The sequence below is a fragment of the Schistocerca nitens genome, chromosome 5, assembly GCF_023898315.1.
Source record: "Schistocerca nitens isolate TAMUIC-IGC-003100 chromosome 5, iqSchNite1.1, whole genome shotgun sequence".
In the NCBI taxonomy this organism is placed as follows: Eukaryota; Metazoa; Arthropoda; class Insecta; order Orthoptera; family Acrididae; genus Schistocerca; species Schistocerca nitens.
In genome coordinates, this window is record NC_064618.1 from 178116561 (window position 1) to 178133786 (window position 17226).

The window sequence follows — 17226 nt, forward strand, 5'->3', positions numbered from 1 at the left end:
CGGCCGAAGTGGCCGTGCGGTTAAAGGCGCTGCAGTCTGGAACCGCAAGACCGCTACGGTCGCCTCGGGCATGGATGTTTGTGATGTCCTTAGTTAGGTTTAACTAGTTCTAAGTTCTAGGGGACTAATGACCTCAGCAGTTGAGTCCCATAGTGCTCAGAGCCATTTGAACCATTTTTTTGTTGCCAAATCTTCCGCTGCCCTCTGATGATATTTATAGTGCGTAGGGCTAAATTTGAGGAAATTAGCACTGCAGATTGCGAAGGTTGGTCATGAAGACTGATGGAATTGAGTACTTGCTGCGAAGTTTACAAAACAAGAAGATATCAAATAAGTGAGGGGAGAGAAGCAAAAAATAATGTATTCGATACTGTCGAGCATAGACAAATACAGAAGGAGATGATGATGAAAGGCGTTTGGGGATTTGGAAGAATGACAGAGTTTTGCAGAGACGAATTCAAGACGGCATCGGTCTCAAATAAGTATCGGTATCAAATAATACAGTGCTGCATGAGATCGACCCATTAAGAAGTTGTGATGGGTATAACTGAAACTTAAAGTACGGTCCTTCTGGTATTTCTCACCCGACACTAGTGCGACACGGGCCGGAGTCTCTCAGGCACATGAGCACATGCAGGAGGAGCGGACGGAGGGGATATTTGTCGGTGGCATTTGTCACGGCCTCCCCCGGCCGGCCGTGTAAGAATGAGCCGCACCTGCTACGCGGAGGCGCGCTCGGTACATTACGCGTGGCGGCGTCAGCAGGCCGTTACGGTAATACACCCCGCTGAGCCGCCGCGCCGCGCCGCTCCGGTCTGCGTAATCGCCGCCCTCTCTCTCTCGTGCCGGACGGCCTTCCCTCGGAACCGCCCCTGTTCGCCTTATAATTAAACCGTTTGGACATAAATTCCCGGCCCATAGCAGGGGCCTAATTGTGCGAGAATGGTGCAGCTCGCAGTGCGGGGAGCGGCGTAATTAAGTGCGGGCGGACAGGGCTGCTCTCCGGGTGACCATATCGAGGCTGCGCCGCCGCCGCCACTTGCTGCTCCGCCCCGCAACCTTCGCCTTGGCTCCCCTTCTGTGGCGCTGCCTGCTTGCCGTTCCAGCGCACAGTAGCCGCTACCGTGCAACAGCACTGCCTTTCAACATGCATTTACTCAAGCCAGCACATTCTCGTTTCTGATAGAGAAATGCGACGAATCAGACAAAAACGTTAGCAAACAACTCATTCCTCTTTAAGCTCGCAGTGTTATTTATTTGCTATTTTCTTTTAGTCTGTTATCGAGAGGCAAGAACAGACCAAATGTTGTACATGAACTGGCATGAATACAGCACATAATATTTTAACATCATTGCAAATATGTTACTGTAGTTAAGTATTATAATACTGAAGGAGGAAAAAACTACATGTAGGTTGATTCTTACATAAAATACTACACTAAAAAATAACTTTTAAAGGAGAAAAAGTCAACATGCTACCATTTGGCAGTCTGGAGCGGAGATATATGTACATTCGGAATCCAGAAGACACATGCTACATTGCTTGATCACAAACTTCTTAAGGGGAGCCGGAGGTGCCTATGCTGCCCATGTTAAAATCATTAAGTTTGAGGAACATTTATGAATAAACTACCAAATAGAAAAATTTGAATTTTTTTTACATATAGAGTGGTTTAGTATTGCAGTTATGACAGAGGGATTTTGGAGTATCTTTTCTAGTTTCCTTCCAATTATTTTTTTTATTAATCACACAAATTTTTTTACAAACAATTGCTATATAATTAAACTGAAATGAAACTACTGAACACATTGCCAAATGACTTTGTTACAATGTAAGTTTGACCACTACGAATGCTGTATAAAAATTTCATCTCTCTAGCTTGAGTGGATTTTGAGAAAATGTTCCTTATATTCGAAAAATTCTAATTTACGGGAAATGGCTATCAAAGTTTCTCAATACATTCCTGCACTATAGGATGGATTATCAGGGTCTTCTTCCTCATCCTCCAAAAGCTTCCTCTTCTGTCTTCTTTTCTGGCCTGTTGTTCCATCATACTTCATATGCCTTTCTCTTCTTTCTGCTCCTCTTATCCTTTCTCTGTCAATATTTCTTAGTGCTCGTACAGTGTTCTCCCCAGCTGTAAATCCTAATGCCTTCAGAACTTCACACTTCACACTGTTCCCTTGGTTGTAGGTTGCCATTGCATCATAAATGCCAAAGTGCAGTGTTTTTATGCTTACAAACACCCTTTTATGAATCACTTTCCAAATCAAATTGTCTACATTCTCATTAGGATTCTGCGTCTTTCCGTGTAGACAATTGTGTAACAATTCTGGCTGTGCTAAGTCATGAAAAATTGGTTTTATTGTTCCCTCCTGATTCTTGTACATACTGCATATTACCCGCTTTACTACCAAGAACAGGCGCAACACTGAACTAATTCGAAACGGTAAACAGCAAAGAGACGATGTTCCGCGCTCTTATTCATTGTAGTATCGTAACTTGGTATTAGTGTTAATTTTCTTTTCCCTACGTTCTTCCTCTTCTTATATACACGGTTACTAAAACGTGGCATCGTAACCAGAACCAAAGTGTTCGACAATATTAAATGGAGCAAGATGTTCGAAATTCTGAGGAAAATAGGAGTAAGCTGTAAGGAAATACGGGTAATATTTGTCACAGAAAACAATGTAGCCAACCCTTGCACACTCGCTGTATGCGTAACGTAAGGCGCTGTATGCGTAACAGGGCGAGAAAATCCCAAGCAGTTCGCCAGGAAGTCACGAGAGGGTGTTAGATGCATTCAGCGGCCGCCCATTTCCTCTGCAGGCGTGGGGGAAAATGGTAATAACTCCACTTCTAGGGCGAGTAGAACAATAATTCAAAGTTTACATTAAAGAGGAACAATTCAATTAATTTTCGGTAGCAAAAAAAATTGCAATTTTTTGGATTTGACCACCTCCGGGTCCCCTTAATTTACAATTGTAGACAACACTACTACATAACGACGTTACTAAAGTAATAGGATACCTCCCAATATCGTGTCGGACCTCCACTTGCACGGTGTAGCGCAGCAACTATAGCTGGCATTGACTCAGTAAGTAGTAGGAAAAACACTGCATGAATACTGAGCCATGCTGCCTCTATAGCCGTCCATACGTCTGTTCGCGGAGCATGGTCTTGTGCTCGTACTCATCTCTCGACAGTGGGCGTTTAAAGTATTGATGCGATTCATGTCGGACGATCGGGGCATATGGGTGCCCTCATCATTCACTCGAATTGTCCAGAACGTTCTTCAGACCAATCGCGAACAAATGTGCAACCGTGGCATGCAGCATTGTCATCCATAGAATTTCATCCTCAGAAATTCCGTCGCTTTTGAGGAACATGAAGTCCACGAATGCCAGAAAATGATCCCTTGTAGCCGAGCACAATCTTTCGACTCAATGGTGGGTTTTGTAGGACCAGAGGACCTAATCCATTCAATGTGAAGAAAGCTAACACCATTATGTATTCACCACCAGATTACATAGTGATTTGTTCCAATAAGTTTCGGGTGAGCAGCCGCAAGAAATCTCCTTCTTCTTCCAATATTTCGGCTGTATAACGTTCAGCCATCTTCAGAGTGAGCCGCAAGACTGCCACTCCAGTGCTCGCTTCGTCCCTTTATACTGTTGTACCGAGCGACTGCGCATGCGGACACAGATGCAAATGCGCCAGAGACGTTGGTCGGCGGCAGAGACGTGCATAATGCGCGAGTTGTATCTGTGACTCCGCAGTTGATCTGTGTCGGCATATCGATATATCATTGTGAACTCCACTGTGACGACGTCTTTGCGAGTTTATTACAGCAAGTGCCGGATTCCAGGATTTATCAAGATTGAAACCAATATCTCTATTAATTAAATTCGTCGTCAAGCGAACTTCAATTGCCTCCTTTACTATCGAGTCCCAAAAGGATGATGTAGTTGCCAAAATTTCGACGTTGTCATACAACATACTGTGACCATTATCAATGCAGTGCTCTGCCACTGCCGACTTGTTAGGTTGTAAAAGTCGTGTGTACCTCCGGTGTTCTGTACATCTTTCTTGGACAGTACGAGTATTTTGTCCGATGTAAGAAAGGCCACATTCACATGGAATTTTGTAAACTCCAGATTTTCGGAGCAGCAAATCATCCTTGACGGAGCCCACGATTGCAGCTGTCTTGGGCGGAGGACGAAAAACCGCTTTTACTTTGTGTCTGCCGAGAATGCGTCCTATTTTTGATGAGAGGCTACCCACATATGGCAGGAAGGCCATCGATTTAAAGGTTTCTTCATCTTCTGCTTTCTTTGTGGCCTCTTTCGGTTTCATTTTCAGTGCCCTTTGTATTTGATGTGGAGAGTACCCATTGTCTTCAAACACTCTTTGTAAGTGGGAAAGTTCATTTTGCAGACTGCTTTCGTCAGAAATAATATGCGCTCTGTGAGTCAAAGTTCGGAGGACACTTATTGTCTGGGCAGGATAGTGGCAGCTATTTGCACGTAAATACAGATCGGTGTGCGTCGGCTTCCTATACACTTCATGTCCCAAAGTGCTATCCTCTCTGCGTCGAACCAGAACATCCAAGAATGGAAGGCACTTAATGTAACAGTCTTTGCGCCGCCAAAACCTGAAGATTCACATAAAGTACCTCTGCGGGGAGGAGTTGGTTTTATGTGTTCGACGATGGGATAAGCTTCGACACTTGAGAGCAAGATTACTGAGCTCTCTAAGTTCTTTACTAAGGTGCCGTGACCAGGGCATAATTCCGAAGTTTGCCAGATTAGTACATTTTATAAAAACGACGTCTATGAATTAGATTTTAACAAAAGCTGGCTCTGCTATTGTTAAGGAGAGGATCCACTTTACTCGCCGAACATTAGACCTGGTTTCTGATGAACTTTATCGCCTGCACCTGAAGATGTCTGTGGAGATACCCAATGATTCTTGGAATTGAATTGTTGGTTCTGCTTGGGCGAAATCAGATTGGATTCGTGAGGTGGCCACATCCCGACAGACTGCAAAATTTAGTCGACTGAAGACGACATCGCAGCGAGAAACTGTTATTCGACGCCCTGTTATTAATATGACAGGTAGAGATTTGGACGATGCTACGATGATGGTTTTGAGTAAGGGACTGAATTTTGAACCCACGCCACAGGTTCTGCCATTTGCCTTCGTTTATCAGCGCCATTGAAGAAGCTGTTCGACCACTTCCCTCTGATTCAGCAGAGGAAATAAGACGTGAAACATGCTGTGCAATTATGAAGGCTCGCCCACAAAGGAGCAATATATCTGTGGCAGAGAGGGCTGCTCTACGCAAGCTTCGCCTGGATACTCAAGCGGTGGTACTCCCAGCAGAAAAAGTAATGCTACTGTTTTATTGTCTCGGGACGAATACCGTGATAAAATGTACAATTTATTGAGTGACAGCATGTACCGGAAGATCAGCAGGGATCCCACTAATCGAGTGGCGAAGAAAACTGTTTCGCTTCTGAATGAATCTCCCTTTCCACCAGACGTTGTTCGAAGATTGAAACCAAGTGGTCCGGTGCCTCATAGACTTTATGGGCTACCAAAGGTCTACAAGAAAGATGTCCCACTACGCCCCATAGTGAGTAACAAAGGCTCTCCGACCTATGACGTTGCCAAACATCTGGCATCATTGTTGAGGCCTCTTGTGGGAAAATGTACTCACCACATAAGAAACTCGGCTGACTTCATTAGTAAACTGAAATCATTGAAAATGAACCCATCTGGTATATTAGTTAGTTTTGATGTGGTGGCTTTATTTACAAAGGTTCCCCTTCCAGAATCTCAACAACTTATTGAAAGAAGTTTTGACAAAGAGATTTCAGCTTTATTTAAACATGTTCTGACCTCCACATATTTCTTATTTAACAACGAATGTTTTGAACAGACGGACGGAGTCGCCATGGGTAGTCCCTTATCCCCTCTGGTGGCCAATTTATTTATGGAGGACTTCGAGGAGAAGGCGCTTGAATCTGCTGACTTGAAACCAATGGTATTCTGGAGGTATGTTGACGACACCTTTGTAGTTTGGCCCCATGGTGAAGACAACTTGCAAGACTTCTTAAGACATCTGAACTCCCTCCACGATCAAATAAAGTTCACAATGGAAATTGAAAAGGAGGGATGCCTTCCATTCTTGGTTGTTCTGGTTCGACGCAGAGAGGATGGCACTTTGGGACATGAAGTATATAGGAAGCCGACGCACACCGATCTGTATTTACGTGCAAATAGCTGCCACCATCCTGCCCAGACAATGAGTGTCCTCCGAACTTTGACTCACAGAGCGCATATTATTTCTGACGAAAGCAGTCTGCAAGAAGAACTTTCCCACTTACAAAGAGTGTTTGAAGACAATGGGTACTCTCCACATCAAATACAGAGGGCACTGAAAATGAAACCGAAAGAGGCCACAAAGAAAGCAGAAGATGAAGAAACCTTTAAATCGATGGCCTTCCTGCCATATGTGGGTAGCCTCTCATCAAAAATAGGACGCATTCTCGGCAGACACAAAGTAAAAGCGGTTTTTCGTCCTCCGCCCAAGACAGCTGCAATCGTGGGCTCCGTCAAGGATGATTTGCTGCTCCGAAAATCTGGAGTTTACAAAATTCCATGTGAATGTGGCCTTTCTTACATCGGACAAAATACTCGTACTGTCCAAGAAAGATGTACAGAACACCGGAGGTACACACGACTTTTACAACCTAACAAGTCGGCAGTGGCAGAGCACTGCATTGATAATGGTCACAGTATGTTGTATGACAACGTCGAAATTTTGGCAACTACATCATCCTTTTGGAACTCGATAGTAAAGGACGCAATTGAAGTTCGCTTGACGACGAATTTAATTAATAGAGATATTGGTTTCAATCTTGATAAATCATGGAATCCGGCACTTGCTGTAATAAACTCGCAAAGACGTCGTCACAGTGGAGCTCACAATGATATATCGATATGCCGACACAGATCAACTGCGGAGTCACAGATACAACTCGCGCATTATGCACGTCTCTGCCGCCGACCAACATCTCTGGCGCATTTGCATCTGTGTGCGCATGCACAGTCGCGCGGTACAACAGTATAAAGGGACGAAGCGAGCACTGGAGCGGCCCACCCCCTGCCACGTCTTCACCGTTGTGTCCCCCCTACCCTCCATCTCTACACCCTACATCTCCTTTCCCAAGGTGGCTTCCATCAACTCCCCCTCCCGGATGATGCCCTCTCTTCCTCCATTTATCCCTCATATCAACTCTGATCCTCACTCCCCCTCCTTTCCTCTGTCCTTTTCCCAGGCTCCCTCTCCCCCCCTTCCATCCTCTTTCTTCCACACCTCCCCTCTCTTTGCCCCCTTCTCTCCCCCGAGTCCTTTTACATTTCCCTCCTCTGCCTCCCCTCATTTCCTCTCACGTCAGCCCTTCTCCCCCTTTGTTAGTCCTCTCCCTGCTTGGTCCCCCCCCTTTTCGTTTCTTCCTCTCCTCCCTCCTTGTTTTTCCCCCTCCTGCAGGTCCCCCCCCCCATCTTCCTTTGGCTTGGGAGTGTCGTCTTTGTGCTGCCACTTTCGTGCAGTGTTCTACAGTGTGTGTTTTACAGTGAGTGTTCCGTGTTGTGTTTTTTGGGACTCGTTGCGAATGTCCATCATACTGGCGCTGGGTGTGCCTTTTATCTCTTGCGAACAGAAACCAGACTGTTGCCATGTTTTTTAATTGTGTGTCTACTATGTTACTTGTCTGATTCCTGTGTATTTTATCTACATTGCCAACCCCTTTTGCTTTCTGTTTTAACTTTCCGCAATTTTACGCCTTTTTACACTTTAAATCACCATTTTATCGCCTGTTTTTCCTTGTTTCTTTCTTCTTCCTTTATTTAAAAAAAGTCTGTAGGCTGTAGAGCAGCGTAGTAAGCTGCTGCCAGCCCGCCCCCTTCGGGGGGAATTGAAAATCAATGAAGAAAAAAAAAAATACTGGAGCGGCAACCGCCTCCGACTCCTCAAACTCATCTCCGGCCGGACATGGGGGTTGCACCCCTCTACCATCCTCCACACCTACAAATCCTTAATCCGTCCCATCCTCTGTTATGCCAGTCCTGCCTGGATATCTGCCCCCCCCCCCAAATTCTATACGTCCCTCCAGATCCTTGAGCGTCATGCGCTCCGCCTCGCCTTCTGTATACGCCTCCCGTCCCCCACGCGGATCCTCTATGATCTCATTCCTTTCCCACATCTGCTCCTATTCCTCAAACATATCCGCATCCTCTACACCTCCCGCCGTCTTGAACCCCCTCATCCACTGGTTGCTCCTCTCCTCTCCGTTCCCCGCCCCCTGCCACGTCTTCACCGTTGTGTCCCCCCTACCCTCCATCTCTACACCCTACATCTCCTTTCCCAAGGTGGCTTCCATCAACTCCCCCTCCCGGATGATGCCCTCTCTTCCTCCATTTATCCCTCCTATCAACTCTGATCCTCACTCCCCCTCCTTTCCTCTGTCCTTTTCCCGGACTCCCTCTCCCCCCCCTTCCATTCTCTTTCTTCCCCACCTCCCCTCACTTTGCCCCCTTCTCTCTCCTGCGTCCTTTTACATTTCCCTCCTCTCATTCCCTCTCGCATCTGCTCTTCTCCCCCTTTATTAGTCCTCTCCCTCCATGGTTCCCCCCCCCCCTTTTCGTTTTTTTTCCTCTCCACCCTCCTTGTTTTTCCCCCTCCTGCAGGTCCTCCCCCCCCCCCCCCCCATCTGCCTTTGGCTCGGGAGTGTCATCTTTGTGCTGCCACTTTCGTGCAGTGTTCTCCAGTGAGTGTTCTACAGTGCATGTTTTACAGTGAGTGTTCCGTGATGTGTTTTTTGGGACTTGTTGCGAACGGCCATCATACTGTCGCTGGGTGTGCCTTTTATCTATTACGAACAGAAACCAGACTGTCGCCGTGTTTTTTAATTGTGTGTCTACTATGTTACTTGTCTGATTCCTGTGTATTTTATCTACATTGCCAACCCGTTTTGCTTTCTGTTTTAACTTTCCGCATTTTTACGTCATTTTACACTTTAAATCACCATTATATCGCCTGTTTTACCTTGTTTCTTTCTTCTTCCTTTATTTAAAAAAAGTCTGTAGGCTGTAGAGCAGCGTAGAAAGCTGCTGCCAGCCCGCCCCCTTCGGGGGTAATTGAAAATATATAAAGAAAAGAAAAAAAAAAGAAAACTGGAGTGGCAGTTTTGCGGCTCACTCTGAAGATGGCTGAACGTTATACAGCCGAAATATTAGAAGAAGAAGGAGATTTCTTGCGGCTGCACACCCGAAACTTAATGGAACAGTCTTTGGCCGGCCGCGGTGGTCTAGCGGTTCTAGGCGCGCAGTCCGGAACCGCGCGACTGCTACGGTCGGAGGTTCGAATCCTGCCTCGGGCATGGAAGTGTGTGATGTCCTTAGGTTGGTTAGGTTTAAGTAGTTCTAAGTTCTAGGGGACTGATGACTACAGATGTTAAGTCCCATAGTGCTCAGAGCCATTTGAACCATTTTTTGAACAGTTTTTGCGCCCCAAAACCTGAAGATTTACACAGTGATTTGCTGACATCTTGGGTCTACGGGTTCGTGGGGTGTGTACGACACTCGATTTTTGCCGTCAGCTCTTACCAACTGAAATCGGGAGTCATCCGTCTAGGACACGGTTTTCCGGCAGCCTAGAACCTAACCGGTATGGCCATTGGAACAGGAGAGGCGCTGCGTGCGATGTTATGCTATAAGCAAAGGCACTCGTGTCGATCGTCTGCTGCCGCAGCCGATTAACGCCTAATTTTTCCACACTGTCCTAACGACGATCTTCGTCGTACGTCCCACGTTGTTTCGTGGTTATTTCATGCAGTGTTGCTTGTGTGTTAGAACTGACAACTCTACGCAAACACCATTGGCGTCAGTTTTTGAGTGAAGGCCGTCAGTCACTGTGTTGTCCGTGTTGAGTGATGATACCTGAAATGTGGTATCCTGGCGAACTCTTGGGAATGTGCATCTCGGAATACTGAATTCCATAACGATTTCCGAATTGGAGTGCCCGACGGTTCTATCTCCAATTACCATTCGGGGTCTTGTGGGCATTATCATGTCGGAAATCTTTTCACATGTATCACCTGGGTACAAATGATGGCTCCACCAATGCACTGTCCTTTTATACCTTATGCACATGGTACTACCACCATCCCTTATACAATGTGCCTGTCGCTATCCTGTGACTTTTGTCATCCCAGAGTATAACACTACACTTCACTACACTACATTACACTACGCTACTTGGCATCAGAACCAAGCTAGATTTACCATTTGTCGGGGTGGATAGCCCTGACACCCTGAGGCGCAACTCAGGATTCACAGTGTCTGCGCTGCTGTGCCACCAAAGATGTAGAAACTGGGAGATGGTTGTTAGTGTCTCAGATTATTTTTTTCTGCTTTTCCATGAGGTTCATCTGCTTACCGCTTCGTAAAGGTTGCTGTAGACGGCTCTTCTACCGTGATGGGTCTCGTTGTTGTGGCTCCTTCTTGGTTGTCTCAGCTATGTAGGCTGATATGATAGCTGTCAGTGACTTCAGCTTATGACACAGTTAGTCATTCCTTATTATGTTATAGACTCTTCTATTACCAAAGACGGTCCTGATCTGGAACACCTTCCCTAATGGCACACACCAATCCCATATCAACCGGTATGCGATTGCTCGACATTAACAAGTGTCTGCGATGCATTGTTGTATCTTCAATAAGTCACTGGGATATGGAACATGTGTTGCCGAGAATGAACGACCAAACGGGAGAAAGAGGAAAGGATGGACACGAACAATGACGGACGACCGAACGAGACCTTACGACGGCAACAAGCAAGAAACAACGGGGTCACAAGCGACAACCAAACGAATCCACAACGTCCACTCGTAAACGAAAGGAAAGTACGGTAAACACGCTGTCTGTAGCCGAGATGTCAATAAACTAACACGAATAACAGACTGCTTAGCTGAGTGAGAGGCAGGCGCTTATATATAGGATACGTTACGTTGCTATTGGCTGCTGGGACCACGTGCTCCACAGTGGCGCCCTCACGTTATATGCGGGCCAGGAACGCGCGCGGCCATAGCTTACGGCGCGACAGCTGTAGAGACCACTAGTGGTCTCGGTCTGAAATACAGTTTTAATATGCCAGGAAGTTTCATATTAGCGCACACTCCGCTGCAGAGTGAAAATCTCATTCTGGACCTCTAGTGGTAATCGAGGTCCATGCCGTCTGGCGAGGATTCGAAACCCGCAGCGCTCGGCACCAGATCCTGATAGTGTTGGGTGTTACTGTTAGGCTAGGAAGGAACAGCTAACTTCTCCTGTCTGTCTCTTTGCTGGGCCAGATTTCTTATCATCCCATATTCGATGTGGCTATTCTGCCAGTTTTTTTCTTTACTTTATTATATTCGCCCTGTTTGAGCCAACAGTGTGCACCTCTCTTCCTTACAACTAGGTCTAGAGGTAGCAAGCTTAGTATCTCCAGAATCACCTTAGTCGGTGTTGTTCTATGGTTCAAACACTCCACCCGAGCCTACAAAGCGACTAAGATTGCCTTGTGGTACGTTCTTATTGCACTCAGTGGCAGCTGGAAACTTTCACGGCTGATTGTTGCCTTTTTGTTCAGGATTTTAAGGTATCTCTGGCAGAATATTTCTATAGGTGCCGACGTGCCAACTTACTTCTTTTTTAAAATTCTTATTCTTATTACTGGGTTTCTCTATCTTCATAATGTTCCTTTTGATAACATACAAACGGTTCTGTATGATGTTAGCAATGTTCCTATTGGTTATATGCCTCCCACCCGTCACGAATAACCTTAATCTTGTGAGGGGGGGGGGGGGGGAGGCTTTATAAAGAATATTACGCATTATTATGGTGGGTCAAGTACTTTTTATTGAATGATTACAACAATTTAATAATTTCAATAATTTCATGGGGACACAGATATACGAGATACATTTTCGAGAAACTATCCCTGCATCGTTGTGTGAACATCTTTATCGTTGAAGAATATCTTTCTACCCAGATGTTCTACCAGAATGCTCAAAGGATGGAATCTGGTTGTGCAAGATTTGGACTGGATGTCTTATGCTGGCCGGCCGGAGTGGCCGAGCGGTTAAAGGCGCTACAGTCTGGAACCGCACGACCACTACGGTCGCAGATTCGAATCCTGCCTCGGGCATGGATGTGTGTGATGTCCTTAGGTTAGTTAGGTTTAAGTAGTTCTAAGTTCTAGGGGACTTATGACCACCGCAGTTGAGTCCCATAAGGCTCAGAGCCATTTGAACCATTTGTCTTATGCTGACACTGAAAAAACTCCAGCAGGGAAGGCGTTGCGCAGTCCCATGTGAGGATTTGCATTGTTATGCGAATTTTCCACACTTCCTTTTGTTCACGGCGGCCTGCAGTGATGTTAGTGTTACACAGCACGTTGTGGCGTTGGCTGATGAGGCCTTTGTCACAAAATCATTGCATGAAGAAACATTGGCTATAGCCTTATCTGTTGACGGCATAACTGTTCACTTCTTCTTCAGAGACCAGGTAGAATGTTTCCAAGACATAGATGCCTTCTTTGTTAGAGGTGTGAAGCGATGGACTCTTGTCTCGTCATCAGTAATGAGAAATTTAGCAAATCATAGCTTCTATTGTGTAAGCTCAATGAAGTCCAGAGATATAAAACTTGCGCCACAAGAACCGGACGTTCCCGGGTACTTCAGCTTTTGAGTACGTTTCCAGTTGTCGTGCCATTTACTTGCAAACTGTGACGCATCTGTTACTAGTACTGCAGCAGAACTGCGTCTGTAGGAAACAAAGAACTTGTGTCCAGTTCTGAAAATGCGACACTCCTGTTGTGCAGCGTTCGTAGCTTTAGACAGTGTCTGTAGCTTACTTTCTATAGACGTTACTGTCCAGTGTTAGGCACTACACATAGGTTGGCAACACCCGAACTTTGATTCTAGGTTCGACTCCGTATCAATGCTGCTTGTGACCTATCTGAGAGAGACAACAATTTATCTGTGCAAGCACAGGGCAGAAACAGATGACACTGATGTCTGGTTGGAATTACAATGTTGATATTTTTAAAATGTCGGGAATCCGATAAATCAACATCTAAAAAATATCATTATTGGCTGTCAATATATCGAGAATAAGTATCGATATATCGACGAAAAAATTGTCGACGTACCTGCCTATAAAATACTTGTTGCACATTGTAAATATACAACAGTCTTTAGAGCTGTACATTTAGGTATTGATTTTTTATTAGATATTCTGTACATCAACAAGCTAGCAGCATGCCTATCCCCATTAGAGTAACAATTGAAAGGAAAACTTTGCACGTTCAGGCTTGGCGACAACCACTTTGCTACCAGTGGTAAATGCACAACAAAAGTTGGCAACAGGTCCATCGTTTGATTTAGTCACATATCAGATTCGTCCGGAACACTTCGACTTCCTTAGTTTTTTTTTTATTTTTTTATATCTGCCAACGCCAGCGATCTTGAAATGTGGCAAGGCACTCTCTCAAGTTACTACTCTGATGGTCCGATTAAAATTCATATTTTAGGTCATGATCTCCGTGTTCCCCAACATTGCATTTGGTACGTATGGCTTATGACAGATTTTCAGGAGGAAATTGTGCATGTGTGACCTGTAGAGTACTTGAACCGAGGGGCCATAGTGGAGGCGACAGACAATTGGGAGAAATATGGGTTGTGGGCCATAAACAATGTGTGCAGCGACCTGGCCGCGTGATGTATTCAGGGAAGCAGAACTCTGTGAATTGCACCTGCAGAGGGACCTTGGGGCATGTCTCACCACGCTTCTCACTTAGTCGCGCGGGGTAGCAGCATAATCTCAGGCGTCTTGGAACGGTCCGGGGGATCCCACGTCGGAGGTTCGAGTCCTACCTCGAACATGGGGTGTGTCGTCCTTAGCGTAAGTTAGTTTAAGTTATATTAAGTAGTGTGTAAGCTTGGGGACCGATTACCTCAGCAGTTTGGTCCAATAATACCATAGCACAAATATCCAAATTTTCTTCTCACTTAGAGTCAGGGCACGAGGGCGCTGACTAGCAAAGCATTTTACCTGGGGCAGAGGAGAGTCAATCACGAAGGTGGCCAGATGGCGGAAAGTGGATGGAGGAAGCCATTTAAGAGAGACTGTTGCAATTTGAGCTTTTGTGCAAATGGCCGGACAGTGATAAAACTATAAGAATTCTCTGGGATGATACGATTAAAGTGGCTGGTGCACATGTTTAGCGTAGGCGAGACAGTCACTCCCCTGACGTCAGGAAGCCGCCAGGTTCTTTCAGCGAATGGGATAAAACTATATATTTCACACGCACGATTGTTTGGAAAGTTTAAGAGATTTCTTTCAGAAACTGGAAATGGTCGGTCTGTAAAGGTAAGATATCTTCGTAAATGAGGGACTGCTTACCGTACTGTACCTGTTTCTGAGGTTATTATTGCTAGCGAGGGTTCCTACCTTTTTCCGCACGGGAGTTTGTCTTTGTCTTGTCGTAGACGTTGTAAGATAAATTCCGATTGTAGTATTCACTTATGTGTATTCTTTCCGAAACATGGCCATGCTTACTCTTCTTTTTTCAGACAAGAGAGATTATGAGCTGCTGGTTGGCTCCCCACAGGACATCCAAAGTCCTTACTCCCCTTGCATGAGAACCCTAGTGCTGCAACTGGATTCGCCACCTGGCCAGCAGAACAGTCAATGTGGAGGATAGATCGATTGATTTGTACAAAGAGGAGGCGAGCTTTTTTCCGCTAATTCGGCTCCTCTTTGAGGCTTAGTGGAAAGTGATTGTGATTCTTTGTCTAATTCATGTTCTGATCCTCTCCTGTTGGAGATCTTCAGGTCTTTTCCTAGTGGGCGAGACTTGTGGTATGTATGTTGTGGTGGACTGAGAGCCAGTGGCAGTTTCCACCTGTAACGACCTAAACCTCCGTCAAATTGTGTGTCACGAGGGTGTGCTTATTAGTCCTCAGGCGGCTGTCTGACAATTGACATTCCAGCTTGCGCCTTGATGCCTGTGATCCAAATTGCTTGGGCAGACCAGCGAACAGGTGCACATCACACTGAAATTTACCGGGATTTCTGGTCTCTGATGGGGAAGTTACCCGCATTCTAATAATCAGAACGCCAGTTTGCGTAGTTTGCAAATTTTCATGGTCGCGTCAGAACATGACAGCTGCCGCCGCTCTCTGCCCCTCTCCCATAGCATTCCGTTTTCTGCTGCAGCCTGAATGAAGGTGAAAGGGTGAAGTATTGCTGTACTGACGTAGGGTTGTTAAATGATATTCACAGCTCCATGTTCTCCGTGAACCGTAGTTTGTGGTGTACCTGGTTGTAGTTGATTCCATTTGAATAGAGTTTAGCCTCACAGTGTACTCATGTAAACGAAGTTAGCGTTCTAAAACGTTTAATTCAGGGGGGATCTTGTGTAGTTTCCAACCCAATAGATGCTTTGCCATTCAAGCGCCTTCCTTACCTGATTTCTGTTTGTAATTTTTTGTAAGATTTATCAGTTTCGTTGTAGCCATAAAAGTTTGAATAACAACTTGTCATTAACTTTGTAAACTTTAATGCACCACTCATCTCATGCATACTCCTCCACCCATTCAATGTTTATTATGTTACTGTGGTGACACATCTTTACACCAGAAAATCAGAATTCAATCCTACTGAATTAGTTAATCTCATGATTAATCAGAGTCCTGAAAGTGATCGTAGACAAAGACCACAAAAATACCATGAGTAAATTCACTGATTTCGTATAAAAAAATTTAGGGTATAGCTCACTATTTGAAGAATATTGAGAAGATAATACTGTTCTTTGTGAAAAGAGAATAACATTTAGCATCACTAGGACATATATTTATGATAAACGACATCTTGCAACCTAGCAGTTGTACTGTCAAAATTGCGTGGTCAAATTAAACGTTGCAGTTTATGTTGGTAGCACCGAGCGCCGATCACGTCATCATTTACCATCACACGTCTCTGCCCACCGTAAAGACCAATCTTATCTTCTAGATTTTTGTTTTTTAACGCAACTGCTGGCTATTTCTTCACATTAGTGATCTTGTTATTCCATTCACACCGCCACCCCTCGAAAGCAATCGGACTTGTTTTGTACCACGTGAAATTGCTTCACACAGTCAAAGGGAAATATTGGACGTGATGAAAGCTCAAAAAGTAGTAAGGCTCTTTCACACAGTGTTCTACTACAATTTCAAAAGAGCAGCTTCAAATATTTACGCAAAATTATGAAAAAATATAAAAGAAAATTAGGGACACTCAATATTGCCATTATCAGTTCGATATATCAATACATATGTGGATATATTATCGGTGAATAATACCGATACTTTTGGAAAACATATCACTATGTCGATATTGTGTCAACAATACTTGCTGTAAACAGGAAGTTGCCATTGACTGTGAAGAATCATACCACAGGTATACAGACAGAGGTTGTTTACTTGACTGTGTCTAAATGCATCGGACTGTGGTCTGTTTCGTGGAGGACTGTCATCATGTATATTGGCCACGTACACAGTGTGACCTTACTGAACGCAAATAAACTGGACGCATCGAAATTGTATCATGACTCTGTGGGACATTGAGATCCTTCAGGTAATGGGTATTTATAGTTGTGTCATCAGTTCATGATTTCCCATTCTTTTGGTGTACTGTTACTTGCTCACAAAACTGTTCGTTTATACATTATGTGTGGTATCACGTATCAGTACCACCCTACAGGCATCATTAAGTTGATAACGGAATTGCAAGTTTCCGTTTGTTAATTGTCACGCCGGATCATGAGGAACTTGTGGCACACGTCCATTGAGCCATACCTGCAGTGCGTCTAGTCCACGAGCATCTGCCGCTGTTATATACCAAATGGTTCAAATGGCTCTGAGCACTATGGGACTCAACTGCTGAGGTCATTAGTCCCCTAGAACTTAGAACTAGTTAAACCTAACTAACCTAAGGACATCACAAACATCCATGCCCGAGGCAGGATTCGAACCTGCGACCGTAGCGGTCTTGCGGTTCCAGACTGCAGCGCCTTTAACCGCACGGCCACTTCGGCCGGCCTGTTATATACCCTGGCCAGTGGCGGCGGC